The sequence below is a fragment of the Aedes albopictus genome, chromosome 3 (genome assembly GCF_035046485.1).
Source record: "Aedes albopictus strain Foshan chromosome 3, AalbF5, whole genome shotgun sequence".
Lineage (NCBI taxonomy): Eukaryota > Metazoa > Arthropoda > Insecta > Diptera > Culicidae > Aedes > Aedes albopictus.
The window spans coordinates 49,012,492-49,029,836 of NC_085138.1; the positions used below are offsets into that span (position 1 = coordinate 49,012,492).

The 17,345-nt window shown below is 36.8% G+C and overlaps 1 protein-coding gene across 1 annotated transcript in view; it reads left to right on the top strand.

Annotated features, from left to right (window-relative positions):
- The first annotated feature begins 4,074 nt into the window (after positions 1 to 4,074).
- The window catches only part of LOC109405833 (uncharacterized), a 403,151-nt gene continuing 389,880 nt past the window's right edge, over positions 4,075 to 17,345 (top strand). Inside the window, exon 1 of the mRNA XM_029870293.2 lies at positions 4,075 to 4,988. The gene's annotated coding sequence lies outside the window, so the exon portion shown is untranslated. The remainder of the gene's footprint in view (positions 4,989 to 17,345) is intronic.

Consider the following 17,345-nt stretch of genomic DNA (forward strand, 5'->3'; position numbering starts at 1 on the left):
TTGAGGCCGAAATACGTATCTGTCAAAGGATGCAAATTGTTAGTGGAACAGTAAATACTTACTTACAGATATTCCCCTAACAAGCCCAGGTTAATCATCAGAAAAAATCTGTTTTATTGTGTCGGAGGGATTTTTACAAAACGAGCTCAGGCACATCACGAATCTTTACGTAACAGAAAACAACGAATGGCATTTGTAAACACGACGAGCGATTTCGTACAATGCAACAATAGTAGTTTACGCAACAAGGTGCAGAATGAAGATTTTTACAGCACGAGTCGTACATTTGTCCAACGAGGCTTGCCGAGTTGGATATGTAATTACGACGAGTGCTGTTAAAATCGAGTTCTGCACCGAGTTGCGTACAACGTTTTTTGCAATTTCATGAATTACCGCTTGAGGAAACTTTTCCATCAAACTGCACACTGATGTTCATAGCCATTTTTAAGAAAGTCTGATAATAGCAGGTTATACTGTGCAGTTATCACAATTTTTCAAAACTGCGTCCAGAAAGCATCAAGAAGTTGATCAAAACTGAAAACAGTGCAGTGCCGTAATGGTCCATTACGCAACGCAAATCAGTGCTGTAATGAACCATTACAGCACTGCTTATTTGGTGTGGGAAAGTAGGCCTTTCCCTGTCAGATTTGCGTGAGGTAAAATAGCCTATTACGATGAGAAATTGAAAAAAATATATATATTTGCAATTTCTCATCATAATAGGCTGTTTTACCCAGGCATTGCAATTTATCTCATCTTTCCATCTTTGGAGCGGGATACTGATCGAATGGTACAAGATCATCCTAGTGCTCTTGGATTGAACTTTCCATAACAATCTTCTGCTCATCTGATCATCTGATTGAAAACGCTGTCTTAGCAAACCGGAAAGGCTGTGTAGAAATCGTTCACGAACACTTTGACAGTTTCTGCGATACAAGGGAGACGTCTGGTGCAATTTACGATTCTCTATTATTGTTTTCGGTACACATAGATGAATTGGTAAGTGAATTACTCTAATTTATAAGTTATCACGCAATGAATTGCCTTCTTTTCATTTTTAGCACTCCAAGATCCAACTATGTACCTTTCTTTCGATGAGCCTTTTATGCTTCGGCAGGATACACGAAATCCAACTTCCCTTTCCGAGATGGCTAAACGAAGTGCGTTAAACATAAAAAGACGCAACTGAGAACGTTGGCTTTTTCAAAACTCTAATATTACCATATGATTTCAAAAATATGAAACGTTTTAAATCAATTGACTTCTTTAACGGTGTTGAGATAGTTCCATATTCTGAATCTGCATGCAAAACTGAGCCGAAATCCAAATTTTCATGAATTTTGGTGCCCGGTAACCTATTTAAAAATCAATTTAAAGTTTATATGGGAGCGATTTGTCTAATCACCCCTCGTCGTAGTTTGTACTGGGCGGAGCTGTCAAACAGCTGCCAAGCTGTCAAAAGGTGATTTCAAAAAATCTCTTTGAAATTGATTTTAGGTATGTACCAAAATAAAGTTCTAAAAATCTGAAAAAAATCATTGTGACTCAGAAAAAGGTGCTGTTTCATATAACATAAAAAATCGAATCATTTTTCAAAATTTAAAAACCCAATTGTTAGTATATGAAATAAAGCCTACAATTGATTACATCGTTTGAGTTCATTAACTTTTCTTGAATTCTACAAGGAATTCTATGTCTATGCTAGATTACTCCCGCCCCCTCAGAATCTACATTTTTTATGAACGGGTCTTTATTATCAAAGCCATGGTGATAATTCAAAAATTCCTTGTCGATTCATTCTTGCGTTCAGGTATAATCGGATAGCCACTTTTCCGAGAAGAAAGTTAAAATGCATGTCCTTCCAAGGATTACTCGTCGGGGTTTCTGCTATAACATATCGGTGCAAACGAAGTGAACTCAACTTATGCCTGGCCCAGTATTAAAGTAGAAATCTATATCTATATATATAAAAATGGATTTCCGTCTGTCTGTCTGTCTGTCTGTCTGTCTGTCTGTCTGACCGCTATAGATTCGAAAACTACTGGACCGATCGATGTGAAATTTTGTATGTGGGTATTTTTGGGGCCGGGGAAGGTTCTTAGCTTGGTGCGGGACTTCTTACGGTCTCTGGAACGGGGAGCTCCCATACAGATGACTTCGCCGGGGACGTCCCTATGGAGCTGCATGTAAAAAACACAGTAGGCAGGCAGTACGACGTTTGCCGGGACAGCTAGTACATATATAAAAATGCAGTGGCATACGTGGGACCGCGCATAACTTGCGAACGGACGGTCCGATTCGGGTCGTCTTAGTTTTGTTCAGTTATTTTTCACCCCAGGAAGGTTTATGAGGCGAAAAACTTGGAAAAAATGCGAGTTTTTGGAAATCGGGTTTTTATACATTTTGAACGGGGACTTGAACTTGGCTAGGGACTTGAAACGTCAAAAAAACGCAGTAGGCAAGACAAAGTTTGCCGGGTACAGCTAGTTTAACAGGAAATTCATTAACCATCCCCCTACGAAGATGAAACAGTACGACGGAAATCACACTACTTTCAAATTACATATAGCGATAATACCCCAGATCACCGATTAATACATTCTGATGTTCCTAAAACTGACCAGGTTAATAAAAATTGAACATTTACCCTCGCTGTTCGATTGACTGTCAGATGGGTCAAGATCATCTTAAGATGACGAGATGGATCATTGCAGTGCCATCTTTGATCAGGGATGTAATCTTTCCTCCACGCAAAGATGATCTCTTGATCAGATGATAAATGCAATGCCTGGTTTTACCTCACGCAAATCTGCCAGGAAAAGACCTACTTTCCCACACCAAATTAGCAGTGCTGTAACGGTTCATTACACCACTGATTTGCGTTGCATAATGAACCATTACATCAGTGTTTTCAGTTTTGATCAACTTCTTGATTTTTTCTGAAGGCAGTTTTGAAAAAATGTGACAACTGCACAGTATAACCTGCTATGATCAGACTTTCTTAAACATGCCTATGAACATCAGAGTGCAGTTTAGTGAATAAGTTTTGTTAAAAACTACCCTCAAGCGGTAATTTATGAAATTGGAAAAAAAAACGTTGTACGCAACTCGGTGCAGAACTTGATTTTACAGCACTCGTCGTAAAAATCTTCATTCTGCACCTTGTTGCGTAAAATACTATTTCAGAGTGAATAGCACTCTCTGTTTTTATGCAGTGCATTAATAAGTTGCATAAATTAAAAGATTATCTGTCGTTCTACGCCCGAATGTCTCATGTTATATGGGAATTCCATATAACATGGGACAATTATGCGTATAACGATAGTTTTAGTGTATTCAGAAACTGCATTGCAAAATGTTACCTGCTTTTCTGCAAAGGATGACAAGCAATGTATCGAATATAGAAAAACTCCACTCGATTTTTTTTTTAATTTAACAGCTCGTCCGTCCAATAGGATACAATGTGAGCGAGGGACATTTTTTACATATGGTTTCGTTGGAGCATATGCTAAGAGAAGGTTCATTGTCGATTGTATGTGTGTCGGCTTGACGGAATGTTGTTGGTGACGCGGCTGGGAATTGATCCCGTGACCATCCGCATTCAAAGCGAGCGTGTGATCCTCACGACTACGAGGCCGCGCCAGGGTGGAAGGGACAACCCCCTCCAATTGTCAACTTCAGAATTTTGCTTTTAAAATAAATGTATTGCTTCCTAAAGCATATGCACACAATAGAATGTGCATTGAAAACGGAATATATGTTTTAGTTTCTTGCCATGAAATAGTCCTTCAAATGGGCTTAAAAAGCAGATTTTGGTTCACATATTTCAACACAACAATAAAAATAAAAGTTTCACAATTGCACTCAATAAAATATTATCGGTTTTAACCCACTCTCCCCTACCTTAGGTGACTTTCTTCCTTTCTTCCAACCAAGTACATTTCCCCGCGCGACAATGGGCCTGCTTAGGTCTGTTCATGTCCATTCATAGTTCGCACTCGAAGAGAAAGAGAATTCAAATGCGATGCGACGCGAGCTTAGCGCCATCCACCAGTTCAGACCCCACAGCTCATGGTGATGATCGTCGTCATCATCATCATCATAATCATCAGTGGGGCAACAGCAGCGCCGCGCAGCACGCTCGCATAGACCCAAACCCCGCGCGGTGAAAGAGCGCTCGCTCGTAGGAGAAGAAAGATCCGCTAGATCACACACCGACCGCACACCGGGAGGATCCCCATCCAGCCAGCAGCAGAAGACAGAAGCAGAAGCCGTACCGTGCATCGGGCCGTGTGGTTCAGTTTTCCGTCTGTCGTTGAGCTGTTAGCATGCGCGTTTAGCTTTCCTCCCTCGAGAGAAAAGTCCCTTTCTGGTTTTTTTTTTGTTGTTGCGGTTTTCCTTCCGAGGTGGTGACTAGTTGAGACCCCGTCAGTCAGAGTGCAGGCTGTTTGTCACCCGCGATTTTTGTGTATGGTGTTCGGTGCGTTTCTGGTGACAATAAGTTGGGATATCCAGGATTGATTCAGTGCTGTTCACGAACGGTGTGAATTGTGTTGCGAAAACGGATTAAGAATTGTGGATTTGTGTGAATTCAGTGTCTATTGGAAACAAATTGTTGGAATTCCCTCTAAAACAGGAAGTGCGTCAAATCCCCATCAAAAGTGCGTCCGAAGACCTTGCAGACCTCGCAGAGTAACAGCAAACAGAAGTGAATTGTTCAGAATCCCGGAAAGTGTACCCCGAGTGTATTTCCAGCCGAGCAAGTGTTCTATGCTAATTGGCATTCCTGTTCGAACATAGGAAAACGTTGTTCGTTTACAAGCCATTGAGTGAGTGCGCCAGGGAAAACGGAAAACAATAGAGTGTGAAGAAATTCTTCCAGCAATCACCGCAAACAACAGCAACAGCAGTAGCACCAGCAGAAGCCTTCGGGAAAACCAGCAGTTGTTCCAGCGCAGAACCCAGCCACCAGAGGAATTAGACAAAAAGTGAGTGAAAAGAACCGAATACCGGAACAGGAATCCTAATGCTTATGCTCATACGCTGTATAGGTTCGAGATGAGCGAGAGCAATGTGATGGAATGAACGAACATACGGAATTAATTAGTGCTTAATGGGGTATGGTCAGGTGGCCATCAAGTGCGATGGGCGATGGGTGGTAACTAACAGAACGTGAAGATTTGAGCGAAGAAAAAAAAAAGATCTTCAACGGAAGAGAACTAACAACTGCACAGGTTTCTAACAACTCCAGACAGATCCATCAAACCTGTCGATATTGCACAAACTCAGTTGCAGTTGTTTGGAGTACCACACTGATGTAAATGACAATCTTTTGGAAAATTCACAAAACATGTTTTGGAAAATGAAGCAACATCAAAGATTTTTTCTCTAAGTCCATTATCTTGAAAGGTTTTTTTTAACAAACAGCGTATCCTTTTTTTATCTGTATTAACGAGATTTTTAGCCCACGGGACCCACGGTTTACTTCCCTTCCGAAAGAGGAACTCACATTTTGCGAATTTTGTCGGGAGAGAGATTCGATCCCAGGTCCTCGGCGTGATAGTCAAGTATTCTAACCATCTTACCAGGTCCACTCCACAGTGTATCATTGTGCCTACAACAAAATTCACAGATTCGTGTGAGTTGAAAAATGGTCATACTATATTCCTAAGAAGTTGAGTAAGTTTTCTATTTGAAAAATTCTCCAATGTTACTATCGTTTTTCTTTGAAGGCACATTAGTAATAAGAGGATAAACAAGCTCTTATGCTAGGTTATCGAGTTAAAACTACATAATGCTTTAGAAAAATGTGAAGAACGAGATCTAGGCTGTACTTCTATAGTCCATTTTTTAAATTTTTTTTTTCTATTTAAAAAACAGGAAGGAAGTATTCAAGGTCATGTTTGTAGAACTTTGAAGTCGTCCATATACCACGTGGATAATTGGAAGCTTGATTTGTGGGGGTTTGGAAAATGTCCACGCTGGTCCATGAGGAGGAGGGGTATTTATTTAGGATTTCCACGTAGACTGCTTAATTCCACAACTTGGATAAAAAAAATCTGACTAATCAGCAGAGTAATTATTGAATAATAAGAAAATCCCCAAAACAAAGTTTTTTTTCTCTTATTTTGTTGTTCACCTACAGGTCTTTCCAACCAATTGATATTGCAGGCCTCAAGTAAGGCATCTGATATCAAGTGGTGGGCAAAAAATTTAAATTGAATTTGGTAATATTTTTTCTTGTGAATCTTGGAAATATTCCAGAAAAAAATCTTATTACTTGAAAGGCGTAAAGGTAGTCCTGTCAACATTCTAAAAAAATTGCTGATATTTTTTTTGTAAGAAACTTGAATTTTCACCTGTCTTTTCAGTTTTTTTTTTTTCTTCTTTAACTTCTTTGATACAAAACGTAACTCTTGATCATTTTTTTTTATTTTTTTTTGATTTTTGATTTTCTATGTTTTTTTTTTACTTGAATTGCCGCCAAAATATGAAACGATCGTTACCCTAATCTTCAAGCATTGCTGTTTTTTGCTAGAACGAATTTATTTTCAAAAGATCTCTGAAATTGATTTCAGAATTCCAAAGGTTCTTTTTGAAAATTTTAGGAATCACAGTGTAAGCGATTGCAGATAAAAAAACTATAGTTTAATGATTATTTTTTATTTTTTTTTTTTTTTGAAAAAAAGATGTTTTATGTCAAAAGAAAAACAATAAAATTTTTGGATAGAAGGAAATCTTACTATGTTATCCACGCTTGCTGCAGGCTGCACAAATTGCCGTTCAAAACACTCTCCGTTTCACTTGGCATAAGATAGCATTACACCAACAATTCAAAAGGACAATTCATCCACATGATTTGAAAGAGATGCTTGGAAGGAATTAAACACAATCCATAGCTACCGAAGGAAACAGAGCTTAGTAAGTTGGACACAGCAACGCCCTTCCGAAATATTGGTACCGATTCAAAGAACTTCTGCCGAAGCATTGAGTTTGTTTTTGGGAAATATTTCATTTGTTTTGGTTAATGCTTTTCAGGGTCTTTGAGTTCTCTGTAGGTACAGACAAAATTACAAAAAAAAACTTTTCTACCACTTCAGTGTCTACTTCAGAAATGTCTCTTGAAACGATCGTACCCAACATATTTAATTATTACTTTCCTCATTTTTTTAATAATTGATTTTTTTTTATCAAACAATGGATCAATATTTTCAAAATCGGTTTTAATACACAGTTAAAGGAAAAATCATGGCGATTTCTAATTTTTTCTAATGGAAAACGTTTTAACCCTTCTTACACCCATAAGAAGGGTATAAATACTGCTCGAAAAACCGGCTTTCGATACGAGGCCCACAGGGCCTCAGCGTATGTGTGTGTGCGTATGTAACAAAAAGTCACGAACGTTTCTCAGTCGTCTGACATCCGATTTGGATTATCATAGCTCCACATGAAAGCAACAAGATCCTAGTGGAACCTTATTGAATTTTATTACTATCGGACCTTTGATTACCGAGATATCTTTCGACGAGTAACCTGTATTACGTTAACTTTTTGACAGATTTTTGACCAAGTGTATCATAAAATATCTTAGCAGTCTGAACCGATTTGAGTTCTCTTGGCAGCAAATGAAAGCTACAACATCCTAGTAGGATGCTCTGAAATTTTATTTTGATTGGACATTTGATTACATAGATATCTTTCGAAGAGTACTTAGGAGTTATACAACTAAACTTATTAAGATGTTTACCAAAGTGTATCATATTTAATATCTCAGCCGTCTATCAACCGCTTTTGCTTCTCCTGGCACCAAATGAAAGCTGCAATATTCTAGTAGAACCCTATTGAATTTTATTAGGATTCGACATTTGGTCACCGAGATATATTTCAAAGAGTACTTGGGAGTAATACAGGTTAACTTTTTGGAAATTGTTTGGCCAAGTGTATCATAATAAATATCTCAGCCGTCTGTCAATCGATTTGGTTTCTCTTAGCACCAAATGAAAGCTGGAATATCCTTGTTAAAGGCCCTGAAATTTTATTTCGATTCGATATTTGATTACTGAGATGTTTGTGGGTTTCTGAAAAAATGGAAAACATTTTCAAAACAAAAAAAATCTGAAGATACTTTGAACCATACTCTACATGTATACGAAAACCGATTTTGAAAATATTGCTTACTTAAAAACCAAAAACAAATTGGAAATGCTTCCAGTTTCGCCTTATATTCACTTGTTATCTTGCATGAGCTTTTGACCAGTCTATGGGAAATTATTTTTAAATTGTATTCTAGCAGGTTATTGTTTACAACAAAGTTATAAATAACAAATTACTAATAAACAGGAATTCTATGAAAACTAACAATATGTTAAATAAAAGCTTTGGATTTATGTTGGGAAAAGAACCGGACAGCCAAAATAACTAGCTAATACCAAAACTGATTATCATATATCATTTTTGTCCTTTTTACACCATAACCATGAATACCAAGTACTTCGAAGCTAATTTATTCAACTGATTAAGAGATATTAGACAAAGTGTATCTCGCTTATTTTCTTATCCATTTGATTCCGAATCCTGTCAAGCAAGATGAAATTTCTTGAGGGTTGGCGAAATATTCACTTTTAGCAGACGAGAGGTGTTGGAAAGCCAAAAATTTTCTGTTTAAGTGTTAAACAGTCCGCACTACAATTGTTCTTTTTAGAGTTAACTGATATTGTCATAGTAGAAGAGTATCAAGTAGAAAATATCAATCAGAAATATTTTTTTTCCAACTCATACAAAACTTAATCTGGCTCTTAGCATTTACCCAAGCAACAATGAATGCTGAACAGTGAGAGAATGCATTGTCTGGTTAATCATATCAGCAGATGAACACAATGATAGCCGAATATTGATCTGAAGTATGGCTTGTTCAACCTCTTCAATCAGCAACACATAGATGGCTTAATATCAAGTTGAATGGAATATTTTTTATATGTGTAACCAGCTTTGAAACGGACACCCGTATGCAAAATTAATCTGTTGATCAATCTTTAATCGAATAACTTTTTGAGAGCTGTCGCAAGCAATGTTTACGTTGAGTTCACATAGCTTCCTCAGCCTCAATACAGGCTTAGTTCAGCTTTTGTTCTTGATTATTCTGTCACAACAAGTAATGCTCTCGTTTTCAAGGATATGTTAACAATAGTGTGTGGTATCTGTGCTATGAAGAGTTACTATAAATCAGGAGTTCCGAACTCAATCCACAGTTCTCCCACAGATTTATTCAAACATTCCTCTTCTGGAAACAGAAAACTGCAAATAGTAAAAGTAAGCATAAATAGTGTTTTTTTTAATTTGAATCGCTATAAATAATTTTTTTTATCACTAATTAAGCACATATTAAGCCTTAAATCTGTCTTTTATGAACCTCAAATCAGCTAAAGGTTGAATAAAATCATCAAACTTAGATGTTCAGGAGCTGAATAAAGGATCGTATTTATTGTCTCAGCTTTTGTAAAATAGTTGGACAAACGTTTGTACAGCATCAAGTTGTTACCTGGGTATGTACTCAAACTTCACCCCTTAGAGAAGCCATCCGTGTCACTGGCCCATGTACACAACAAGGAGCTTTAAGAGGAAACAAACCATCATCGTTAAGCTAAAAATCAAAAGCAGTTTTCTTGCTGAAATCTTAACCAATGTTAATCAAAATTTATCACTGCACTCTGGTCACCATCTGGATAACAGTGAAATAATTTTCTATGACGGTGTGACTTAGAGGAAGAAAACTGCTTTTGAAAAATTTATGATTGCTGATGAGTGAATGATGGTTATTTGAGCCTTAACCAGCTCTTCTGTATCAGATTCAGATATACGATCGTACCTGAAGTTTGCTATCCAACAATGCAACTTTTTTTGGCTAAATGAACTAGTTTCTACTTGATATGTAAAACCGGATCTAAGAGGCGCTCTCACAAAAACCGTTTGTGTAAACATTAACTTTATTTTTAATTTTGCTCAAGTACTGTTTAAAAACAAAGAAAAACTTTTATGCTCATCGCATTTGTACCTCCGCATCAGTTCCCGGCCCCCATAATTCTTAATCCGGGCCTGTGAATATGACTTATTTGGATGAGCATCATCGACTTTGATTGGTATTTCATTGGTTTTGAGAGGCATTAACCGTCCATACACTACCAGGGCTCTTACAAGAAAAAAAGATTTTCTGAAAAAACTTCTTTTATTCCCAAATGATTTGTTTATGTTAAGCATATTTTTTATAACCAATGAATGTTAAAAACACCCAGTATCCAATTTATAACAATTTATTAGTAGATTTTGTCTAGTTTATTCAATCATTTAGAATAGTTCTTATATTGGAAAAAAATACTTTATTATTAATGTATTAATACAGTGAAGGGCTCAATTTTGTTTGTGTTTATTTAAACTTGACTTATGTTGTGATAACCTCCCATATACCCATTTTTTTTATCAAACACATTTATTGGGAAAAAAATTGGTTAAAAATAGTTTAGTCCTTTTCAAAAGACAGTCTCGATAAATTTAGAAGAAACTGAATATGCAAAAAGGCTTATCTAGTCAAGGTCTACACACCCAGATAGTATCATTGTAGTCTGAGAGGGTGCTGCCAACTCCGAATACGATTTGCTGCGAAATTCGTCAAAGGGCTGTCCATAAATCACGTGGTCATTTTTTGGGACTTTACATTGCACGGGATTTGCACGGGAAAGGTTTGGACTTTCCGTGACATTTTCCATCTCAGATGGAAACCTTTTTTCCTTTTTTTTATATTATCAATCAAAACTCATGCTGTATGTATGGTTGTTAAGCTATTAAGCACAATTTTTTTCATTTATTTGCTGGTAAAGTACTGAAATAATAATTAAAAATGTCGGATATGTAATTTGTTAATTTTTGATAAAATTCTGAACAGACTTCTCCCAGTCCTGCCGAATTAACAGCAAATTTTCGAATCCTTTCCAAAGTTTATCGCAGATCTTCAAGGCATACATTTTCTTGAGAAATTTGATCATGTTGGTAAATTCTTCCACATTTTTTTTTTTGAGAAAATTTTTTTGCACGAGTATTTTTAAAAATTTGCCTAGGATTTTATCAGGAGCATTTCCATTATCATTTTTGTTTTTTTTTTTAATTATTTTCTCGAAGGTTTCCTCTACACAATCAAATACGATACTAAATAGAAAAAAGAAATATTTCTTCCTGCCAATTCCCAACGAAGTTCCTGAAAAATGTACATCATAACATTAATCAGTATTTCCAATCGTTTTATTTTTCTCAGAAATTTATAACGAAATGTGATTGGAAATTTCCTAGGAGCTACACTTTCCTGGAGTTGCATAATAGCCTTTTGTAGCACAACTTGGGTTTACTTCCGGGACTCTGGCAATTGAGTTTATAGTTTTACCGGAGAATAGAATAAAAATACAACAGTAGAAGAGTTTTGTTTTTCAACTTACCATACAAGGCCGATCGATTTTTGTTCTACACAGAAAAAAATATGTAATTAAAATTCAGCGAGAAATCATGCACATAAAGGGAATGCTAGAGTTAGTGCATATTTACATGTGATATCATGTAAAATTACGTTACGTTCGTGTAAATTTCCGCCAATAGTCGCGCAACCGGTTGGAGTCCATGAAGGTTCACACGATGGTTGACGGAAATTTACACGATGGTAATGTAATTTACATTAAATCTCATGTAAAAGTGCACTAACTCTAGCATTCCCTTTATGTGCATGATTTTTCGCTGAAATTTAAATACATATTTTTTTCTGTGTAGTTTCCAGCAAAGATGCTCACTTCTTACATCTTATACTCTGTAATCAAAGCTCCGATTGAGCTGATTTTTTATTGGAGCTCAACAATAGCAGAACTTACATATTTTTGGTCGTTTTGTTCTCTTCGTTATAGGGGGTTTGTGAAATCTTTCCCAATCAAGCTGAATTATATGACCAAGTTTCAGGCAATTTGGCCAACAAAAACCCCTCATGAGAAAAGGAACAAATTATTTTTCGTTTTTTTTTTTTTGTTAAAAAAAACATATTTTCATTATTTTTGGGAAATTTGCCCATAAACTTGCCAATATCTCGACTGTCAGTTTGATGCAAAATCTGTGTTGTGATGATCGAGAGGAAGCATTACACTTAGCATTCTATTTATGCTTGTAGATTTGAAACTGGTAGACCAGAACGCAAGATATTTAAATTTTAGCAAATTTCATTTTTTTTTTTTTTGAGAAATTAAAATCTTTTTTAAAACTTAACGTTTCAATTTCCCATGGTGTATGGTATCGCGCCACTTGGGCGGTGGCTTCTACATTCGTCTGTTTTCCACTATAACTCAGTCAATTTTGAACCAATTGACTTGAAATGTAATTAATTAATACTATACCTATCTCACCACATTCCAAAAGTTGTGTCAATTGGTTCAAATTTGACTGAGTTACAGTGGAAAACAGATGAATATAGAAACCACCGCCCAAGTGGCGCGATTCCCTACCTCAGCAAAGCTTACTGTAACCGCTGAGAACATAAAAAAATATATTTTTTTTCTCGAGTTTTCAATTTTATAATACCATCCTCGTGTTTGCCAGCAGTTTATGTCAAAAAATAGTCCCTAGAGCAATTAGTTATTTTCCAAAAAAGGCTTGAAAATGAGGTCTTTTTCAAATGCCTTTTTTAAGGCTCAATAAAACATTACACTTTCAGGTGGATTGATACTGTTGGAACTTTATCAACTTGATTTCTTGGATTTTCGGCTTGCGTTGACTGATTTCAGATCATGCTTTGTTAACAAAGTCGGTGTCCTCGAAGGGATGAGAATGGGTCACTTTTCATACACTTGTAGTTTTAAGGAAAATTGACGAACCCCAAATAACATTCCAGTGATCAAAAAACATGTTCAAGCAAAGAAGAAAAAGTTTTAAACAATATTGTGGAAGTATGCATTTTTGACCCATTCTTATTCCCAATGACGTTTTTCATCTAGCCACCAAAACCGATGATAACCAGAAAACTGATACACTTCCACCAAGCCCTTCGCCGCGGTTCAATCAAGATCCGTTCAAACCGAAAAACCCCGCTTGGATGCATGTCCCGATTAAACAAAGCCCAAACAAAGGGGTCCCTTCGATCACTGCTGCTTTCTTCCTCATCGGCATGGGTTTGTAGTCCAGTTCAGGCCCGAGAGCTGACTCACGACGACGATCCACAAGCTATCACCTGGGCGAACTAAGCGATCGAGCTGGATTTTTTTGGCCTTACACGAGACTCCGTTTCTCTGTCTCCATCTACATCTCCCCGGTTCACTGTGTTCAGTCATCAGTGGTGTCCGGGTGTCTACCCATGGTGCCACATTTGGTAAATATGGATAGCAATGGTCGTGAAATTTGCACGACTGCTGCTTGGTCCCGTAGCCCAGTAGCCTCCAACAACGCTGCCGCCGCCGTAGCTCCCTCGGCAAATGCGACTTAATTCGGTGTAAAATTGAATGGATGTGGCGCGAGTGCGCTTTGTGGAACCCTATTTGGGCAGATAATTTCTTCATTTGAAAATGGAGGAAGTCTGTGACGGTTGTTTGGGGTGACGTTGAATGGGATTAATGGATAAGCATATGTTGGGACGATTTGTAGGGACTGGGGGTCCTGGAATTCAATGTATGCGAAAATGACTTCTTTCTTTCGGCGCTGGGATAAACCTGCCTGGCAAAAAATCCCTGAATAAAAAAAATAAAAAATAAATCTTTCTTTGGGTGTTTTTTTTTTATTTTTTTTTTCTCCAAAAAAGAAAGAGCCCGTATCTATATAAATTCTTTAAGACATTACTTAATGACTCTAGCATGGATTCTAGTCATTCTTTTGAGATTCATTTGGGAAGTTTTCTTGAAATTCTGACCGCAGATCCTGCTGAGAAGTCTTCATATTTTTTCTAGAAAATTCTTCACGAATTTATTAAAATTTATTAGGTATTTCTGCCAGAATTTCGTCCGGGAATTTCTATGAAACTGACTCTAGGGTACATTCATTGAAATTCTCCATAAAATTATAAATTGATTCTACCAGGCATTTTTCCAGGAAGACCTGTATACACTCCTGTAGGAATTCCTTCAGTTCACACTTACAAAGAGTTCACCCACTTGTAATTTTTTGTCGATCTTCAAATTTATAGCTGACCTGTTATTTTTCTGTGAGGCCACGAGGTCATCTGCATGACATGAAAAGGTGAACTCATTTCATCTTCAGAGTTAAAAAAGCTATCTCTTTATCGATGATACCCCCAGCCGAGCAAAAAAACTTAGGCTCCCCATCGCCAATAACGAACCGAATGTTCATTGGAGGTTCGACATCTCATGCGGATGGTTGGGGGTCGTCCCACACCTGCCGATTCCAGAGTAATGATGTAGCCGCACACAGATTGATTTTCTTTCGAGGCTCGATGTAGATGCAAAAAGCCTCTTCTGCATCCGCCAACCGATTGTTTATGAGATAGACCAAAAAAAAGGTGGAGGAAATCATTATGCTGCTGCTGTTGCTGCTACTGCCGGGGCAGTAACTTTCCTCACGAAAATTTCTCCCGCCACGCGAGAGTTTTTGTTTTCTGATCATAATTAACGCCTGGTTTTTGGCCACAATCATGTTGACCGGGTTGCATAAGGTGGATGCACTAGGGTGGTCCAGTGTTGAGTGGAAATGGTCCCAGCTCAAACGTGAAACTTCTTTAAAATTTGACTCGAATGTGTTTGGAACAATAAGAAAGATGATAGACTGATAGAAGCACAATCAAAATTGCCTAAATGTATGCAATACTAACATAGTTTTTGATTTTCAACCCTAGATAGCGCTTAAATTAACCTATTTCCATTACATCCTTGTTTCATTAAATATGCAATCAGGTCCAATTTGGGATAATACAATGCCACATTCCGATGCTCAGTTGAACGCTTGAAAACACTTCATTAGCAATATTTTATGTATTCAAATTAGCGCCATCTTGTGGTCAAAGTCTAAATCAAGCACATTTTTTTTTTATTTTTTTTTTTTTTGTTCAATTTTTTTTAAGAATAACCCACCCTAAATTATAGTGCCAAAGTCGTCCGGAATCAATTCTCACCGTTCGATGATATCATACGGTACACTCGCCCAACCAGTGTCAAAATTAATTTGCAACCATTAGCTTTCGATTTGCATAATCGGATTCGGAGATGGACTATAACCGTTGTTTTTTTTTTCATTTCACTTTTCCTTTCGTCCGCGGATGCCACTCTGTAGTAATTTGAATTCGACTCAATTCGAAGTCAAGTTCGAAGGTGTCGATCGGAGGTTGATGATGTTCAAGATGATGATTGCTGGTGGTATGCTTCCGAAGATAAATCTGGCAAACGGCGGACAGATGGTTCCCTCCCGGCAGTAGGCAACTTTCGCCCGGACCTAGGCAAGAGAAATTATCTTAATCGTGTGCGCCGTGATTTGCACTTTGGCGCGATCGAAAAACACCTTGCCGTTTCCGGTTATTGGGGAGAGGGTGATTATGGTTCATCGCAGGTCGAAATGCTAGCTGGCAACCCGCACGATAAGGAGTGAAAACAGCTTGAATTCGAAATGAAGTGCAATCTGTTATAGAAATCTTATCGGATTTAAAAACCACCAATTTGCTTATAATTCATAAATATAAGGGTTGTAATATAAACTGAACTGAAACTGAACTGAAACTGAACTGAAACTGAACTGAAACTGAACTGAAACTGAACTGAAACTGAACTGAAACTGAACTGAAACTGAACTGAAACTGAACTGAAACTGAACTGAAACTGAACTGAAACTGAACTGAAACTGAACTGAAACTGAACTGAAACTGAACTGAAACTGAACTGAAACTGAACTGAAACTGAACTGAAACTGAACTGAAACTGAACTGAAACTGAACTGAAACTGAACTGAAACTGAACTGAAACTGAACTGAAACTGAACTGAAACTGAACTGAAACTGAACTGAAACTGAACTGAAACTGAATTGAAAATGAACTGATCTGAACTGAACTGAACTGAAACTGAACTGAAACTGAACTGAAACTGAACTGAAACTGAACTGAAACTGAACTGAAACTAAATTGAAACTGAACTGAAATTGAACTCAAAGTACGTAAGAATTTCCTTTTGGGTATGTATCATCAGAATCGTAATTACCTAAACTCCAATGCCTCTTCATCTTTTTATCCATGAAATTTGCTGAGAATTGTTAACAAGAAAAATATACCTGAATTCATGCAAAAGATTTTCCCACAATCGTTATTTAAAACTCCTTCTGTAATTGCTACAAATCTACCTGGAATTCTACTTAGTATTCTACCCTAACGTTTACTTCGCAAGTTATGTTTTTTTTTTATATTTTGTTTTTTATATATTTCCGAAAATTTTGACAGAAAATTCTTTTCTATAATACAATTGAAATTATTCAAATCACATCTGGCATGCTAGAACCAGTGCTGAAAAATTCATTTCGTCATATCTAAATTCCATCACCAACAGCTCATTTTAGAAGCTGAACCTGAGAATATGGCATATGGAAAACTTATGCGGCTAGACAGTTCTGCAAGAAAGTCACGGGAAAAACGATATTTTTCAAATATTGAGGGTAAATACTTCCTAGGTTTAATCACCGCATGACTTTATGATAATTGAATTTTATTGGCTTTTCTCGGTGAACTGGCCCTCTGTTAATTTTCAACTTCTATTCAATTTCTCTCGTCGCACACTTGCGATTCTATCCACCGTTTCTTTCATTACTTTTGTTACTCCCTCCTTCTTTGAGTAGTATTACGTTCACCGAGAAAAGCCAATAAAATTCAATTATCATTGAGGGTAAATGTCACGGACTACCTTCGGAAAATGCTAATAATATTCACGATGAATATCATTTGTCGTTTTTCAAAGGTATTCCGTGACATTCACCTTAAATATTCGAAAAATAGCGATTTTCCCGTGACTTTCTTGCAGAACTGGTCTAACCGCACAAGTTTTTCATATACCATTTTCTCAGGCTCAGCTTCTAAAATAAGCTGTAGGTGATTAAATTTAGATATGACGAAATGAAATTTTCAGCACTGGCTAGAATCTTCTAAAAACAATATTTAAAATACTCAAAAATTAAGCTAGAATAAACAAAACAAATTAAAGAACATCGAAAAATATGGAAAATTTAAAAAAGCTTGGAAAAAAATATAAAAAAAATAAAACTCTGAAAATTCTTTTTTTTTTATTTTTTTTTAAATTTTGAATAATTTCCAAATGTTTTAAATATGTTTTCAATTCAAGGAATTGAATTG